The 17,556-nt window shown below is 40.5% G+C and overlaps 1 protein-coding gene across 20 annotated transcripts in view; it reads left to right on the plus strand.

Moving 5' to 3' along the window:
• Positions 1-17,556, plus strand: part of RARB (retinoic acid receptor beta) — a 1,227,259-nt gene that overhangs the window by 593,326 nt on the left and 616,377 nt on the right. The window contains exon 9 of one of the 20 annotated variants that reach the window (XM_081521064.1): positions 9,736-9,878. The exons of the other annotated variants lie outside the window; for them this stretch is intronic. The gene's annotated coding sequence lies outside the window, so the exon portion shown is untranslated. The remainder of the gene's footprint in view (positions 1-9,735; positions 9,879-17,556) is intronic. 20 annotated transcript variants of the gene reach the window in all.

Below are 17,556 nucleotides of genomic sequence, written 5' to 3' on the forward strand. Positions count from 1 at the left end.
ATGCAGCTCCTGGGGACCAAACCCTCAGGGTGGGGAGGCATCAGGAACCACTGGCTCTGCCCTGCAGGGAGAGGGGCGCTTCCTGCTGCTGACGCACCTCAGAGCTCTAACACTGTGATGGCCCTTGACATTGCTGTGTAGAATCACTCTTTTTTGTATCCGCTGCTGTATTTGAAATGAGTAACTGATGAGGACCTCCTGTCTAGCACAGGGAACTCTTAAGTGGCAGCCTGGATTGGAGGGGTGTTTAGGGGAGAAGGGATACATGTATTCGTATGGCTGAGTCCCTTTATTATTCACCTGAAACTGTCACAACATTATTGATCAGCTATATTCCAATGCAGAATTAAAAGTTTAAAATGAACAAATAAATAAAATCTAACTTGATTTTTTTTTAAAAATCACTTTTTTTTTTAACCCATAAAGGAAGACTTTTTTAAAAGGAAGAAATTGGTACTCCTTTTTTCTGTGATCCGTTAACTAGTTCAGAAATAGGCCCTTCCCACCCCCCATCCTCCAGGAGAACACAAGAAAGAAATCAGACGGTGCCAGCATATAGAATAAACAGTTGCGTTTTTTTTTTAATAACCCAAGGTTCCTTTATTACTGTAATGTTTAAAGAAGCTGCTGCCTTTTCATTTTAATGTGAGAGACGTAATTTTCCTGTTGTTTTCCAAGACAGTCAGATAACAGACAAATTGCCTTTGATAAAACATGCTTTCAATTTCTCCAACGTAATATTCAATTTTCATTTTCATAAGGGGTTGCTTATTTTGATGGCTTGGATGGCTTGACTAGGATGTCAGTGTCTAGATCTCATCAGTAAAGATTGTAGTCCGAGTTATAATTCAGGAGAGCATATGTTACTATCAAATTTATTATCTAAAAATACTTGTTTGTGTTTAATTCTTGAAAATCAGGAGTGACAGGCCATTTGAGTAAATAATTTCTCTTTGCCCCTTTTCTCCGTAAAAGTCACTTCAAAACAAAGGCAATTTGGGCTGCTTAGTGAAGAATTTGAGTAATACTTTTACTGACAAAAAAGAGTTCTAACTCCTGGGATTCCAACTCCTAAAATTTCTGTAGCAAGTCACATGCCTCTTTTTCATTTCACTACCTTAACTCTTCATGTGTGTTTCTAACACACACAGACTTTTCTCTTTCAGCCTATCAATACATAGAGCAGACCTCAAAAAAAATGTAATTAAAAAAACTATAAAATTGTTTATATACATTGTATAAAAGTCTGGTAATACAAAAATAACAGAAAAAATAGAAATCCTCCATGTTAAATCCCATGTATACTTTCTGTCTTCTTATATAAAATTACATACTTACAATCATTAAGGCATTATCGTCTGAAAAGTTGTTCTCATAGTCAACTATCTTGGCTCATCTGCCAAGGCAGAGTCACCCAGCAGCACCCCAGTATGTGCAATGATGCCATGCCTTCTGCCCCCAAGCCCTGCCCCGAATTCCAGTCCACAGCTGAACAAACCGTGAGCCATGAACATGTTCCAAACACTGAAGACGCACAGCTGAATATCACACGGGCTCTAACTGGCAGATAGAGGGAAGCACAGGTTTACTAAGGAAGTGCCCAGAAAGGGTGCAGCTAACCTACCCAGCACCTGGGAGAGCGTCCCACAGCACGTGAGGAGGGACAAGTCTGCCTAGAGGGCTCATCTGAGAGTTCTCGGTACACGGACGGTCACTGAAGACAGAGCTGCCTCTGCGAATCCCAAGAAGAGTAAGCACAGGACCAAACCTCGGAGAAGTTACCACACTTTATGGTTGCCAAGACGAGATGACCTTGCAAAAGAGTTAAAAAAAGAAACAGAGAAGTCGTTGGGAAAACCACAGAATGCGGTATGCAGGGAAACCCAAGAGGAGAATGTTTCAAGACGGAGGAGAATGTTCCAAGACGGAGGAGATGGTCCATCGGGTCCGATGGTATTTGTTTACAGTAAGGTCTGAAAGATACTCCCTGCATTTACCAACATAGAAGTTATTGGTGAGGCTGACTTGTTTGGTCTTTTTTTGTTCTTGCTGTTTGGTGATGTGAGAAACCAGACGGGTGGATGCAGCAATGCTGGCAGCATCTCTAAATGCCTTTTATCACTGTTAATGTTTGGATGTAATTGTTTGGTTACACTGCTGGTGTTTCCATTACTTAAAGTGTGGGTTCCTTATGCGCATTGACTATCTTATAGCCAAAGCTTGTCTTCTGGGTCTGATAATCCGAGTCATGGTGTCATACCCGCCGTATAAAACGGTCAGTGAATATTTGAACGGTAGATCACCCTTTCTTCCCAAACCTGTGTTTCCTCTCTACCCGCCGTGTGTGCACCGGTCTTTAACTCCTCCCTTCAGCTACTCACCACACCTGATAGGCTGCCCGGTGGTCACCAACCACTCTTGGGTGACATCTTTCATGTCTTGGTATTTGACAAGTGGCAAATTAACTCCTCTTCCTCCAGGGAATTAAATCTTCAGTTAAAACTTAAATGGTAACCCTCCTAAAGTGCCTCCCCTCCTGCCTTCCTCACCTCCAGTCTGCTCTCCCTCTCCCCTTCTCTCCCTCCCTCCTCTCTCTGCCTCCCTGTCTCTCTGTCTCACTCACTCTTTCCCTTTCACCTTCTCTTCCCGCCCCGCCCCCCAGCCATCCTCTCTCCCATCTTTATGCTTCCCTGAGAATTCAAGTGCCGTTTTGACCCAGAACATACCAGTGGTAGAAGTAGGGAAGACTCGCTCATCACCCCCATTTGTCCCATGAAGATATTTTTGAAAGACGGCTTGAGAAAAGGCAGATTGACATGAAAACTGAGGACAGATTTTTAATGGGTAAAATCTGAGGAAAACTTAGATTAAATCAAAAGCCTTGAATTCTCGAATGATGAAGGCTCTGTGAGTGTGCCAACCTCTCTTTAGACTAATGACGCCAAGAGAAAATGAACACAAATTGGGAAATGGGGTGTTAGCTCTCACATTCTCCCTCCCACGGGTGACAATGTCTCAGTCCTCTGACATCCATCAGCTAAAGGACTTGGCTGAGCTCAGTGCAGTCCCTCGGTGCAGGGCAGAGCCTGGACCGCTGAAGGATGAGCCTGCTTGAGGCCGGAAGCGCCATCCATAACACAGGCCTTGTCCGTAAGGCGGCTGCCCTTCCCCCCTGAGATGCTCCGGGGAGGAGCGGCTGATCTTCAGGATGGCCAATCCTTTATAGTTAGTATCAGAAATGAGCCCATCAGTCAGCCACAGGAGACTTTTAAAGGGGCACCAGGGCCATAAACTTTATGAAAAAGGCTAGAGATTGCATTCAGCCCTCAAGTAGATACACAATTACCCTAAATCCAGTTCAGGGCAGGGAGACTAAATCTTAAAAAAATAAATAAAGTGAAGACCCCCCACACTCATCTAAGCTTTCAGAAGCTAAGAGGTAGGAGATAGCAGTTGTAAGATGTATTTTTCCTCCTATAGCTAAGCAAAGAATAGCAGAAGGAGGGTGAGGGAAAAAGAAAAAAAATGGTGGAGAGACAGGAAAGAAGAAATTAGGCTGAAATGGGAAGGGGAAGAAAAAGAAAAAAAAACTGGAGAGTTGTTTTTTTTTAAGAGTCTGTAAATAGTTGCCTGCTTATGAGATAAACTCATTGGTATTGAGGGGACTTGAAAATACCGTTGATTTATTCACTGTAGGCAGAAGTTAGAGAAAATCTCATTTTCATGAGCTTTCCTTCTATCAGTCAGTTCCCTGGTGACACAGAAAGCTTTTCTAAGGGCTTTCTCAGACAGTTTGACGTTTTGTTGAATTAACTGGTATATATTGTACCAGATTTATCGGCTGCAACTTTCCATCCAAGCTAGGAATGGTTTTACATTGAATAGGATTCTTAGGGCACCAGGAGAATCCTGGAAACTTCTTAGGGTAATCTCCCTTCTAAAGTCTGCCTCAAAACTCTCCCCAAGTCTCCCGGGGCCTCTCTGGGAGCTCAGAGGATAAAGAATCCGCCTGCACTGCCAGAAACCTGGGTTCGATCCCTGGGTTGGGACGATCACCTGGCGGAGGGCATGGCAATCCAGTCCAGTATTCTTGCCTGGAGAATCCCATGGACAGAGGAGCCTGGTGGGCTACCATCCATAGGTTTGCAAAGAGGCAGACACTATTGAAGCCACTGAGCCCACACATGTACACACGCACACATTCTTTGTATGAATACTGAGTCGCACAAGAAACAGTGTGTTTTGTGGTGGGGAAGCTCATGCCACCCAGTTACTGATCTGAATACGTCAGGGAGGCAGAGGTGTGACTTCAGTCTTCTTTCTATAGCCCCTGTAACGAAGTTTCACAAACAAGGGAAACTGGTCACCTCAGTCCTGAAGGCCAGATGTCTAAACCAGGAGGTCCACAGGGCCGTGCTGAAACCTGGAGGGAAGGCTTCTCCCTTGCCTCTCCCTAGCTCCTGGTCCTTTGCTGGCAATCTTTGGCATTCTTGGCTTGCAGCTCCCTGAGTCCAGTCTCTGCCTTGACCAGCATCCGGCCTTCTGCCCAGTCTCTGTCTTCACAGGGCTTCTTGCAAGACTCCAGGCATATTGGATTAGGGCCCATCCTATTCCACTGTGACCTTAACTAATTACATCTGCGGTGACCCTATTTCCAAATAAGGTCACATTCAGGAATTAAGACTTCAATATAGCTTCTTTTCTGTGTGGGTGAGGGGCAGGGACACATTTTAACCCTTAACAGTGACTACAAGAGATGTTTGTCTTCGCTGAATAGACTTAAAGACACATTTCTAATTCAATTCAATACACACTTAACTGAAAATCCTTGATATCAAGACTGTAGGTGCTATTTGAGTTACATGAAATTATCAGAGTAAGACACCGCCCCCCAACCTCCAGGTACTTTAAAGTACCTAAATACAACAGTATGCCATTATTAACTGTTTTTAGATAGAGATGCAATTATATAAAAATTTTAGGGTATTTCCCTGGTGGTCCAGTGGCTAAGACTCTGGGCTCCCAATGCAGGGCGTCTGGGTTCAGTCCTTGGTCAGGGAATTAGATCCCACAGGTCGTGACTAAAGATCCTGTGTGCAACAGCGGAGATTGAAGACCCTGCATGCTTCAGCTAAGTCCTGGTGCAGCCAAATATATAAATAAAGGTCAATATTTAAAAAAGGAATTTATAAAAAAATGAAACCAGTGGGACTTAAATTTGTAGAACAGGAGGATATAATAGTGATTAATAATAACAGTAGCACAAAGATGTTTGCCAGGCATTATTCTGAGTACTATATGTTCATTTAATCCTCACAGGTATGGGAGGAAAGTTTTGTGTTTTTAATCCCCGTGGGCTTGAGTTGTTTCTGCTATGGAAGGAGGTCCAAGGAGCTCCATCTTTAGTCCATTCCTACTTTAGCAGGTCCGGTATGCTAGAACTCGGCTCCGCTGCCTCATTGAGGTAGTTTGGGGAAGACGCAAGCCCAGGAGCCACTGGAAGCCAGAATGCAGTGGAATGAGTTTCTCTTTAAGGCCTTCCCTTGCCCTAGGCCACAGACTTGACACCTGCCAGACTGCGCCTACCATGTTTCCTCCAAGTCCTGAATGCTGTTGACACAAACAAGTACAAAAGGGACCCACTAATATGTAGCAATTATGACCATTTGAAAATAAGCTCCAGGTAAGCTAGATGAAAGCGAAAGAGGAGAGTGGAAAAGTTGGCTTAAAGTTCAACGTTCAGAAAACTAAGATCATGGCATCTGGTCCCATCACTTCATGGGAAATAGATGGGGAAACACTGGAAACAGTGTCAGACTTTATATTTTTGGGCTCTAAAATCACTGCTGATGGTGATTGCAGCCATGAAATTAAAAGACGCTTACTCCTTGGAAGGAAGGTTATGGCCAACCTAGATAGCATATTTAAATGCAGAGACATTACTATGCCAACAAAAGTCTGTCTAGTCAAAGGCTATGGTTTTTCCAGTGGTCATGTATGGATGTGAGAGTTGGACGGTGAAGAAAGCTGAGCGCCGAAGAATTGATGCTTTTGAACTGTGGTGTTGGAGAAGACTCTTGAGAGGCCCTTGGACTGCAAGGAGATCCATTCAATCCATCCTAAAGGAGATCAATCCTGGGTGTTCATTGGAAGGACTGATGTTGAAGCTGAAACTCCAATACTTTGGCCACCTCATGCGAAGAGTTGACTCATTGGAAAAGACCCTAATTCTGGGTAGGCTTGGGGGCAGGAGGAGAAGGGGACGACAGAGGATGAGATGGTTGGATGGCATCACCGACTCAATGGACATGGGTTTGGGTAGACTCCGGGAGTTGGTGATGGACAGAGAGGCCTGGCATGCTGCAATTCATGGGGTCGCAAAGAGTAGGACACAACTGAGCAACTGAACTGAACTGAAGCTAAAATTTCCATCTCTTCACTACTGTTTCTGCAGTGCCCCAAAGAGTAGTCAGCCTATTAGGAGACGCTCATTAAATATTTATAGAATGAATGGTTCAGAGCAATCAGCAGGCATTTCCAACCCAAAGCTTGAATCAACTCAGGGAAAACAGGGTGTTACTGGCTTTTGATAGTCACAAACAATATATTTTGGCTATAAAATTAAAAATATATAGCACACTACGTTTTCATCCCAATCCCAAAGAAAGGCAATGCCAAAGAATGCTCAAACTACCACACAATTGCACTCATCTCACATGCTAGTAAAGTAATGCTCAAAATTCTCCAAGCCAGGCTTCAGAAATACGTGAACCATGAACTTCCAGATGTTCATGCTGGTTTTAGAAAAGGCAGAGGAACCAGAGATCAAATTGCCAACATCCGCTGGATCATCGAAAAAGCAAGAGAGTTCCAGAAAAACATCTATTTCTGCTTTATTGACTATGCTAAAGCCTTTGACTGTGTGGATCACAATAAACTGTGGAAAATTCTGAAAGAGATGGGAATACCAGACCACCTGACCTGCCTCTTGAGAAACCTGTATGCAGGTCAGGAAGCAACAGTTAGAACTGGACATGGAACAATAGACTGGTTCCAAATAAGAAGAGGAGTACATCAAGGCTGTATATTATCACCCTGCTTATTTAACTTATATGCAGAGTACATCATGAGAAACGCTGAGCTGGAAGAAGCACAAGCTGGAATTGAGATTGCTGGGAGAAATATCAATAACCTCAGATATGCAGATGATACCACCCATATGGCAGAAAGTGAAGAAGAACTAAAGAGCCTCTTGGTGAAAGTGAAAGAGGAGAGTGAAAAAGTTGACTTAAAACTCAACATTCAGAAAACTAAGATTTGGCATCCAGTCCCATCACTTCATGGCAAATAGATGGGGAAATAGTGGAAACAGTGAGAAAATTTATCTTGGGGGACTCCAAAGTCACTGCAGATGGTGACTGCAGCCATGAAATTAAAAGATGCTTGCTCCTTGGAAGAAAAGCTATGACCAACCTAGACAGGGCATTAAAAAGCAGAGACATTACTTTGCTGGCAAAGGTCCATCTAGTCAAAGCTATGGTTTTTCCAGTGGTCATGTATGGAAGTGAGAGTTGGACTATAAAGAAAGCTGAGAGCTGAAGAATTGATGCTTTTGAACTGTTTTGTTGGAGAACACTCTCAAGAGTCCTTTGGACTGCAAGGAGATCCAACCAGTCCATCCTAAAGGAAATCAGTCCTGAATATTTGTTGGAAGGACTGATGTGAAACTCCAATACTTTGGCCACCTGATGCGAAGAGCTGACTCATTGGAAAAGACCCTGATGCTGGGAAACATTGAACGCTGGAGGAGAAGGGGATGACAGAGGATGAGATGGTTGGATGGCATTAGTGGCTTGATGGATATGAGTTTGAGCAAGCTCTAGGAGTTAGTAATGGACAGGGAAGCCTGGCGTGCTGCAGTCCATGGGATCGCAAAGTGTCTGACATGACTGAGCGACTGAACTGATCTTTGACTCTTCCAACCAAAATAAACCTCACCCTTTGAAGCCCATATCTATATTATATCTATTATTCATATCTATAGCTTTTTTATGGTTCTTACTACTTTTCCCATAAATAAGAGCTATTGCTTCAATAATTGATTCAACCAATATTTATTAAAGACCTATTATGTATACTGACAGTTGGAGATGAAGTAGACACTTGTAACCTACTGTATATTTGCATGTCTTTACTCTGCTTAATTTAAGCTATATGATCATTGAATTCAGAATCCTATCTTGTATATATGGAGTGCAATTATTTATACATATTTGCCAAATAATTCACTAAACATGGGTTGATTTTTCCCCATATTTCTCAGTCCTAGTTTTAAATCCTTGATTATGCTTCAGCAAAGAAGTTTCATTTTCCTGCAAGTAGTATGTCCATTTCATTTGTAAATAGTTTTGATTTCCTCTTTCGTTGCTCTCAGTTCAGTTCTATTTACAGGTAAAAATTCCCTCAGTTATTAACAATTGGGCAACAGAAAGCATGTTAGATAGTCTCAGCCACCGATGTGGGCTTCTCCCAAAAATTCAGCTAGTGCCTGCCAGTTGACAGGAAAATTACTACTCAATTAGGGACTATCTTCTCGTGTTTTCTTCTAAGTCGCTAAGCTTACTTTCCCATGCAGATCAACTCTCCTCTCCTATAAGCCATGTTTCTCCGTTAATGAAAATTGTCCTTCAATCTGTGTTTATCCTTTAGCCAACAAACTAGTTTCAGTGGCAGCATTATGGTTACAGCCCACAGAAACGATTTCTGTGCAGTAATTTAGCTGTCAGTCTGGAAGTGGTAAAGGAGCAGGAAGATGGATGCTGAGCCCGAGGCGTGCCTGAGCAGGCATCCTGCATGTCCTTACTTGGATGTGCACTTATTAAAGCAGATAGAAAAATGTTTGTCCCGATTTCTCTTGGCCATTACTACAGTATAGCTAGGGGAAAATATTTTTACTGGAACTCTGCTAATTGTTAAGAACCCTCTCATTATCCATAGAGAGGATGGGAACAGAGGGTGAAGATCATTTAGTGAGGGAATTGTCCTCAAATGAAAACTGGAAAAGCAAATGACTTTGACATTTGTTACCGGTCCCCTGATATATCCATGTACTGTTTTGGAATGATTTGGCAGAGGTGAGAAAGGATGGATATGGAAACTTCCTATCGAAGGGCTGGTCTGCAAAATGGTAATTTCAGGCCCATCTGCTGACTGATAACCATGAACAATCAACAAATTGATAAATTACCTCTCTACACTTTGGTGTGTAGACCAACAAACCAAAGTAGATTGTGCCTTTAGATGTATGAAAGATGGTTCTGGAAAAGTCAGAGTCAGCATCTGGTCATCAAGCTTGATTTTTAAAAATTAATTCAGATATAGTTTTTTGCTTTGTTTTCCTAACAAATTTTGTTAGGATGAAACAGTCTATTGAAAGATTTAAACCTCAGTTAAATTTTTTTGTTGTTTAGTCAGTTAAATTAGCAAGCTCATAAATTCAACAGTCAGTAGTATATACAAAATCAGTTATTTTGGGGAATGTTATGTATCCTTTATACATTATATTTACATTATACATGCCTTATTTATTTATACTCATGTTTATTTATATATAATGGCAATTTATATATATAATAGCTATATGTACCTATATAATATGTAAAATGGCAATTACTAGAGGTCTCTAACTATTTTAGGCATGAATTTGCCCACATGTAGTTTTTTCCCCTTGGGCAGTCCACTGATCTCCAGACTTCACTCAGTCCTGAAATGCATCAAGTGTGTGTTCCAGGGAACGCCTCATTTCTGAGATTCTCGGTGAATACATGACTCCATGCTCACGTCGGTTCACACAGTCCTCAGTGCGGCCCCCGCTGAAGGTACGTGACCCCGTGCTCACGTCGGTTCACACAGTCCTCAGTGCGGCCCCCGCTGAAGGTACGTGACCCCGTGCTCACGTCGTTTCACACAGTCCTCGGTGCGGCCCCCCGCTGAAGGTACGTGACCCCGTGCTCACGTCGGCTCACACAGTCCTCGGTGCGGCCCCCGCTGAAGGTACGTGACCCCGTGCTCACGTCGGCTCACACAGTCCTCGGTGCGGCCCCCCGCTGAAGGTACGTGACCCCGTGCTCACGTCGGCTCACACAGTCCTCAGTGCGGCCCCCGCTGAAGGGCCACGCTGAACTTCTTCATATTAAAAATTCTGAGCAAGTCTTGCAAAACACAAAAACTTTTAAAGTTGTTTTCTTTTTTTAAATAAAACAAAGTATTCTCCAAACACAGTTGTTCCTTAAATCAATTGAATGTAGAAGAACAAGAGATTCTCGATCTGCTTTGACAAACATGGAGTTACCTTCTTCTCCTTGTGTGCGTCTCCTGAGACAGAGGTCTGGAGGGTGGAATTTTCAAGAAAAACTTGGTCCAGTGTGATGGGATCTCTAAGTGGACTCTTGGTAACCAAGGGCACCAGATCTCTTAGCTCTTCCTAGTCTTTAGATTTTTGTTGGCATGTAATTGTTCCTAGAAGTGTCTTATGATCCTTTGTATTTCTGTGGTATCAATTGTAACATTTCTTTCGTTTCTGATTATATTTGAGTCCTCTCTCTTTTTTTGCATGGTTTGAGTCTAGCTAAAGGTTTTTGACATTTTTCATTGTCATCCTAATCTCTATTTCATTTATTTCTGTTCTAATACTTGTTATTTCCATCTTTGGGCTAACGTAGTTTGTTCTTCTTTTCTAGTTCCATGAGGTATGAAGTTGTTTCTTATTGTAGGCATTTATCACTATGCATTTCCCTCATTGAATTGATTTTGCTGTAACTCATAGTTTTGATATGTTGTATTTCCACTTTTGTCTCAAGATATTTTAAATATTTTTATTTCTTCTTTAACCCATTGATTGTTCAGTATTATTAATATGTTGTTTAATCTCTACATATTGTGAATGTTCCATTTTTCTTCTTATAGTAGATTTCTAGTGTCATGTCATTGTGGTTGGAAAATACACCTGATATGATTTCAGTCTTTTAAAATTTATTTGGAGTTGTCTTGTGGACTAACATATGATCTATCCCAGACTATATATGGACTTAAGTCCGTATATGCTTAAGAAGAATGTGTATTCATTGCTTTTGGATGAAACGTTCTATAAATGTTAAGTCCATCTGGCCACATGTGTCATTTCAGTCTAATGTTTCCTTATGTTTTTCCATATGATCTACCCGTTATTAAAGGTAGGGTACTGTGGTTCTTTACTATTATTTTATTACCACTTATTTTTCCTTTTAGATCTGTTAATATTTACTTTGTTTTATGTTTAAGTGTTCCTATATTGAGTCCATAAATATTTTTACAAGTGTTACGTTCTCTTGTTGGATTGACCCCATTACCATAACCTAATTACTTTGTCTTGTGTTATTAATACAATCTTTGTCTTAAAGTAGATTTTATCTGATGTAAGTATTCATACCTCAGCTCTTTTTGGTTTCCTTTTGTATAGAGTATCTTTTTTTAACTGGTTACTTTCAATCTGTGTGTTTCCTTAAAACTAAAATGAGTCTTTTATAGGCAATATATTGTTAGATCTATTTTTTTTTTTTTTTTGGCTTCTCTGACTGGTTGATCCTTTCTTCCACCTCATCTGGTCTGCTGTTGATCCCCTTTCTTGAATATTTCAGTTCAGTTATTGTATTCTTCAGTTGTGTGATTTCTTTTTGATACTTTCTTATATTTTCTATATTGGTTGATAAAATTTTCACTTTGTTCATGCCTTGTTCTCCTGACCTTGGTGAGAATCTTTATGATTGTTATTTTGAACTCTTTATTAGGTAAATCACTTATCTTCATTTTATTAAGGTCCTTTTCTGAGATCTTGTTCTTTTGTTTGGAACATATTCATCTGTTTCATTATTTTTCTTAACTGTGTGGATTTCCATCTGTTAGATAAAATAGCCACTTCTCTGGGTCTTTAAGGAGTGGTCTCATGTAGGAGATAAGACTTATCATACAACCCTGCCTTAACTCTTCGTTTTATTGAAACCTTTGTGATTGTCCAAGCAGCCTTCTTTGTTCTTCCTGGCTCTCCTAGTAGTTGAGGATATGCCATTGACAGGCGCCAACACCTGTCAGTGTCCCAAAGCAGAGGATGTCAATCAGCAACTTGAGCCTAGGGACACAGTAAGTTAAGAACTGGATCTCTTGGTTACTTGTGAACACAAACCCAGTGGTCACCGAAGCCAGGCTATCAAGGGATACATCCTCTGGGCATCAGCCACAAAAGCTTGGGCACCAGTTATGTGCACAGGCTCCTTTCTCAGACACAATGGCAGTCTGGAGAGTGGCAGAGGATGAACGTGAAGACCGTGCCACCTGGCATCCCCCATCTCTGAAAAGGATTGTAAATTGGCACCTAGATGTATGTTAAATTGGAAACCTGTGCCTCCAGGACACAGCTTTAAGCAGGACACTGTTTGTGAAAAAGCAAATACGCCTTTTTTCGGGTCTGTCTACCTGCTCTCTCTACAGTGTGCACTAGAGGAATGGTGGTCAGGAGTTCTTTCTCTGTGTGTTCACAGTTCTGTAGGACCCACAGGCACAAGCCCAGCAGGGCACCAGAGCCAGATAATCAAGGCAGGAGGGAGTCCCAGGAGGAGCAGCTGCAGAAATGAAGGCACTGGACCTGTGGACCAGTTCCTTTCTGAAGGGAGGCAGAGAGTGAAGCTGAAGGTGGCCTCTGCCAGCCTCTGCAGTCTCTGGAGAGGACTACAGTCAGTCCTGAGACGTGCATTCAACTAGGAGCCTTCTCCTCAGCCCAAGGCTTTTAAGATACATAAATAGGCCTCTTTCGTGGAACGATTGGACGTGTTTTAGTCTGCTGCCTCTGCCCTGCATCCTGGGGGCTTTTGAAACTGAGCAGGACCCTGTGAGGCTCCCAGGCATGGAAGCCTTTCTGTGTCCCTCGTTTCTTGTTTGTAGGGAATAGACTTCAGCCTCCGTGTCCTTCCTTGAGTCCCAGAGGGAAGGTTCGAACAGCTGCTAGTCAGGCAAGGGAGAGGATGGGGAGGCGGGGGAGGAGGAGTCAAGGAACAGTAGTGCAGCCTTGGAGTGGGCTGCTGCTTCCCCTCAAGGGACACACAGAGTAACATCTCTGAGCTCTTCTGCAGAGCTCAACGCCCAACAAATGGGAGATGTTGACTGACTGAGGAAGCCTTCTTTATTCCAGAAAGAAGCTCATTAGGAGACCATTTCTTTATATTTAAAATGTATCAGTGGTAAAGAGCATAGAAGTGGGAATAGCTTTTTTCCTGAATCCAGTCAATTTATTCTTTTCAAGTATTTGATCCATATACATTTAATGTAATTTTGATATGGTTCAGTTTATGCATAGCATCTCAATTTTTGTATTATATTTATCTCATTTTATCTTCATAACTGCTTTTCTTTCCTTTTTTTTTTAGATAATTTCAGGGGTTCTTTTTTTGAGCATTCTGTTTTATCACCTCTATGTGCTCATTAGCTATCAGTTCAGTTCAGTTCATTTCAGTTGCTCAGTTGTGTCTGACTCTTTGCAACCCCATGGACTGCAGCATGCCAGGCTTCCCTGTCCATCACCAACACCCAGAGCTTACTCAAACTCATGTCCATTGAGTCGGTGATGCCATCCAACCATCTCATCCTCTGTCGTCCCCTTCTCCTCCTGCCTTCAATCTTTCCCAGCATCAGGGTCTTTTCCAGTGAGTCAGTTCTTCGCATCAGATGGCCAAAGTATTGGGGTTTCAGCTTCAGCATTAGTCCTTTCAAAGAAGATTCAGGACTGATTTCCTTTAGGATGGAGTGGTTGGATCTCCTTGCAGTCCAAGGGACTCTCAAGAGTCTTCTCCAATACCGCACTTCAAAAGGATCAATTCTTTCGCACTCAGCTTTCTTTATAGTCCAACTCTGACATCCATACGTGACTACTGGAAAAACCATAGCTTTGACTAAATGGACCTTTGTTGGCAAAATAATGTCTCTGCTTTTTAACATGCTGTCTAATTTGGTCATGGCTTTTCTCTTCTCATGTTTGTATTTGTTTTAGAAATATGTGTGTCTTTAACTCATCCTAGTCTTCTTTGATTTAATGTTATATCTCTTCAAGTATAATGTTAAAAATCTTGCATATCTTTCTCCTTACATCCTCCTGTCCTCTGTGTTGCTTCTCTCATATTTTTATATTTTATGAGCACTAAAGCACAAGTTATTTTTCTTTAAGCAATCATTTATGTCTTAACAAATTAAGAAAAAAGATTATTTAGATTTACCACACATTCATCTTTTCAAGGGCTCTTCATTTCTTAATATAGACTTGAATTTCTCCCTTACAGTGTTTTACTTCAACCTGAAGAACTTTCTATGACATTTATTATAATATGAGTCCTCTAGTACTAAAGCCTTGAAACTTCTGTTAATCTGAAAATGTTTTTGTACTGTCTTTGTTTCTGGAGAATATTTTTTTTCAGATACAGAACATATAGCTTGTGAGGTATCTAGTTTTGTTTTTTGATTTCAGTACTTTACAGATGTTCCATTGCTTTCTGACCTGCGTTGTTTTTGATAAACACAGCAGTTACTCTTACTATTGTTTTTCTGTTTGTGACATGTCTTTTACCTGTGGCTGATTTTAAAACATTTCTCTTTATCTTGTTTTCAGCATTTTTAATATGATATGCTTAATGTTGGTTTTTTTCTTATTATTTTGTGTGAAATTCATTAAGCTCCTGGGGTTTTGATTGTTAAAAAAATATTTTGGAATAATAATATGGACACTTTTGTTCAAATATATTTCTTTTGCCAAAATTCATCTCTTTTCTCTTTTAAGGACTTTAGTTAAATGTATGAAAACCATTTTATGCTGTCCCATAGATCACTAAGTGTCTATTCATTTTTATCTTTTAATCTTCTCTGAGCTTCACTTTCAGACACCTTCTATTGATCTTTCTTGAAGTTAAGTGGTCTTTTCTTTTGCCATTTCCAATTTACTATTGATGTCCTCAGTGAAATATTTTCCCCTCGGACACTGTTTTTAAATTTTGGAATTTCTATTTGGTTCTTTTATAGTCTGCATTTCTTGGTTGTGATTTGCCTGTTATTCACTCATTATGTCCATCTTTTTATTTAAATCAGTTTAATTCTAATTATAATCCATTTAAAAACCCGTGTTTGCTCATTCTAACATCTGTGTCATGTCTGGATTTCTATATTTTATCTCTCATGTTTACTTTTTTCCTGCTTTTATTGTCTATTAATTACTGAATGTATGCTAGACACGGTAAATTCTGCATTGTTGAAAGTCTATATTGTTGAGATATGGTTTTAAATTACCATCCTTTAAAGATGCCTGTGTTTCATTCTAGTTGGCTTTTAAGTAGCTGGAGTCTCATTATAATCAGAGCCTAACGTGGCTCTGATTATTGGCCTAGAGTTACCATTACTTCTAAGGCTTAATGTTTATAAAGTTTGACCTGAATGTTCTGGCTATTCAGCCAAGTCTGTCCGCTTTGAATAGAGCTGAAATTCCTTCCAGCGCTGTGTTACCTTGGGAAGCTTTGTTCATCTCCCCACTGTCAGTAGCTCTTCTCTGCCAGGCCTCAGTGAGTTACACCCTCTGGATGAAAATAATATTTGGCTAATGACTCAATAATTAATCTTCCTATAGAGAACAAACTGTTTCAGATTTTTTTATGACTAGGAAATTATTGGCATTTGGGGAGGGGTTTATGAAATACTGTTTAAAAAAGATGTGTAAGCTGTTCTTTTAGGATTCATCAGAAAATGCAAAGGGATATTTTTGATATTATTTCCTTAGGCTTTAATTGTATTAGTCTTATATCCCCCCTTCTTATATTCCATCTGTTTGGGGTTTTTAAACCTTTATTTCCTGATCTTTTAATTTTATTTCTATTTTTAATATGTATATTTATTTTAATCTAACATTTTAATTAGATTTTAAAGTCAATTTTGAGTACTTTTTTAAAACAAGCATTTGCCAACTTGTATAGATCCCTCCATAAATCAATGTAATTTCCTAAATACTAACATTTTTCCCCATCACTTCACTGAATGCTAAAGTACATTTTAATGTAAGAATCAACACAAACAAATCATTTGTGTACTAGGCTTTCCACATAAAATCACCAGGCAGACCTTCTAGTGCTTTTAGTTGTATAAGCTACAAATTAATAGAATCTATTATTTTGAAGACGTTATAAGTCATGCATCATTCTAAAAGCAGAATACCAACATAGATGTGACTATAGATGTGCCGCCTGAGGTTCAAACAAACCAGATTATTTTATCAATTGGAATTTATTCTTTGGCAGGCAACAAGGTCATCTATTTGTATTGTGAAAGTAAAACAGAAATTCTTTTAAAAATGTAACAACAGCCATGGAAAACAGAATGATCAGGCATCCTACAGAGAAGCATGAGATAATCGTTCTCCAGTTAACTTGGTTTCAGATTTTATTTTATTTATTTATTTAGGCTGTGCCACGCAGCATGTGGGATCTTAGTTCCCTGACCAGGGAGTGAACCCACGCCCCCTCCAGTGGAAGCTCGTAGTCTTAAACACCGGAGCAAAACCACCAGGGAAGTTCCCAGATTTTATTCTTTTTTTTTAAATGATGAATCTACTTTTATCCATCACGTCACAGAATGGGAAAAATCTGAATAAATTGTTCTTTGAGAATGTTCTAGATTTTGGCAAGAAGTATGTTTGGGGAGGTCATTGGGGATTTGGTTTGTTTGTTTTACCACTTTCACAATTCTGTCTTCTACCCTTCTCCTTTCCTATAGGTTTTCCTGTTCAAGCCTCTTTTCTGCCCTCTGCCAATTTTTTTTTTTTTATGACTATGCCCATTTAGTTCATTTCCTTTATTCTTTCCTGAACACAAAACTGAAGATAAACACTCTCAATTTTAAAAATCTAACTTCTTAGTCTTGGTCAAGGCCCAGTTTCTCCCAAATGATGAAATTAGAAACGCTTGGCTTCATCCTCTGCTTTCTGTCTTACTTGTTCCTGACCCAGAGCCTCCAGAATTGTCCATATTTCTTCCAGATTCCTTCCCATCCTATTCATTTTGACCAGTCTAATGAAATCATCTAAACTGAAAGTATAGCTGAATTTGTATATATATATATATTTTTTGCATGAATCGGGATAAGCTAAACTGCTGTAACAAATGGACCCAAATCTATAATGCTTAAACACAGTGGAGATTTATTTCTTGTTTATAAAGCAACCTGCTGTGGGTGTTTAGGCTGCTCTCCTCCGTCTGATGATTCAGGGACTTGGGCTCCTTCCATCCTGAGGCTTTGCCGCCCTCTGCTCCTTTGATGAGGCAGCGTGGTCAGGACGGGTTTACCATACTCAGGTTTTGGTGGAAGAGAACATAACAGAGGGCCATTCACCTCTTAATGGTCTGGACCCAGAAGTGGCCCACATCACTGTGGGAATGATGGAGTCACCTTAGACATGAATCATACACTCATCACTTGTCCAGCTCCTACCAGAAGAACATG

This window comes from Giraffa tippelskirchi, chromosome 8 (genome assembly GCF_054371585.1).
Source record: "Giraffa tippelskirchi isolate mGirTip1 chromosome 8, T2T-mGirTip1v1.2.pri, whole genome shotgun sequence".
NCBI lineage: Eukaryota > Metazoa > Chordata > Mammalia > Artiodactyla > Giraffidae > Giraffa > Giraffa tippelskirchi.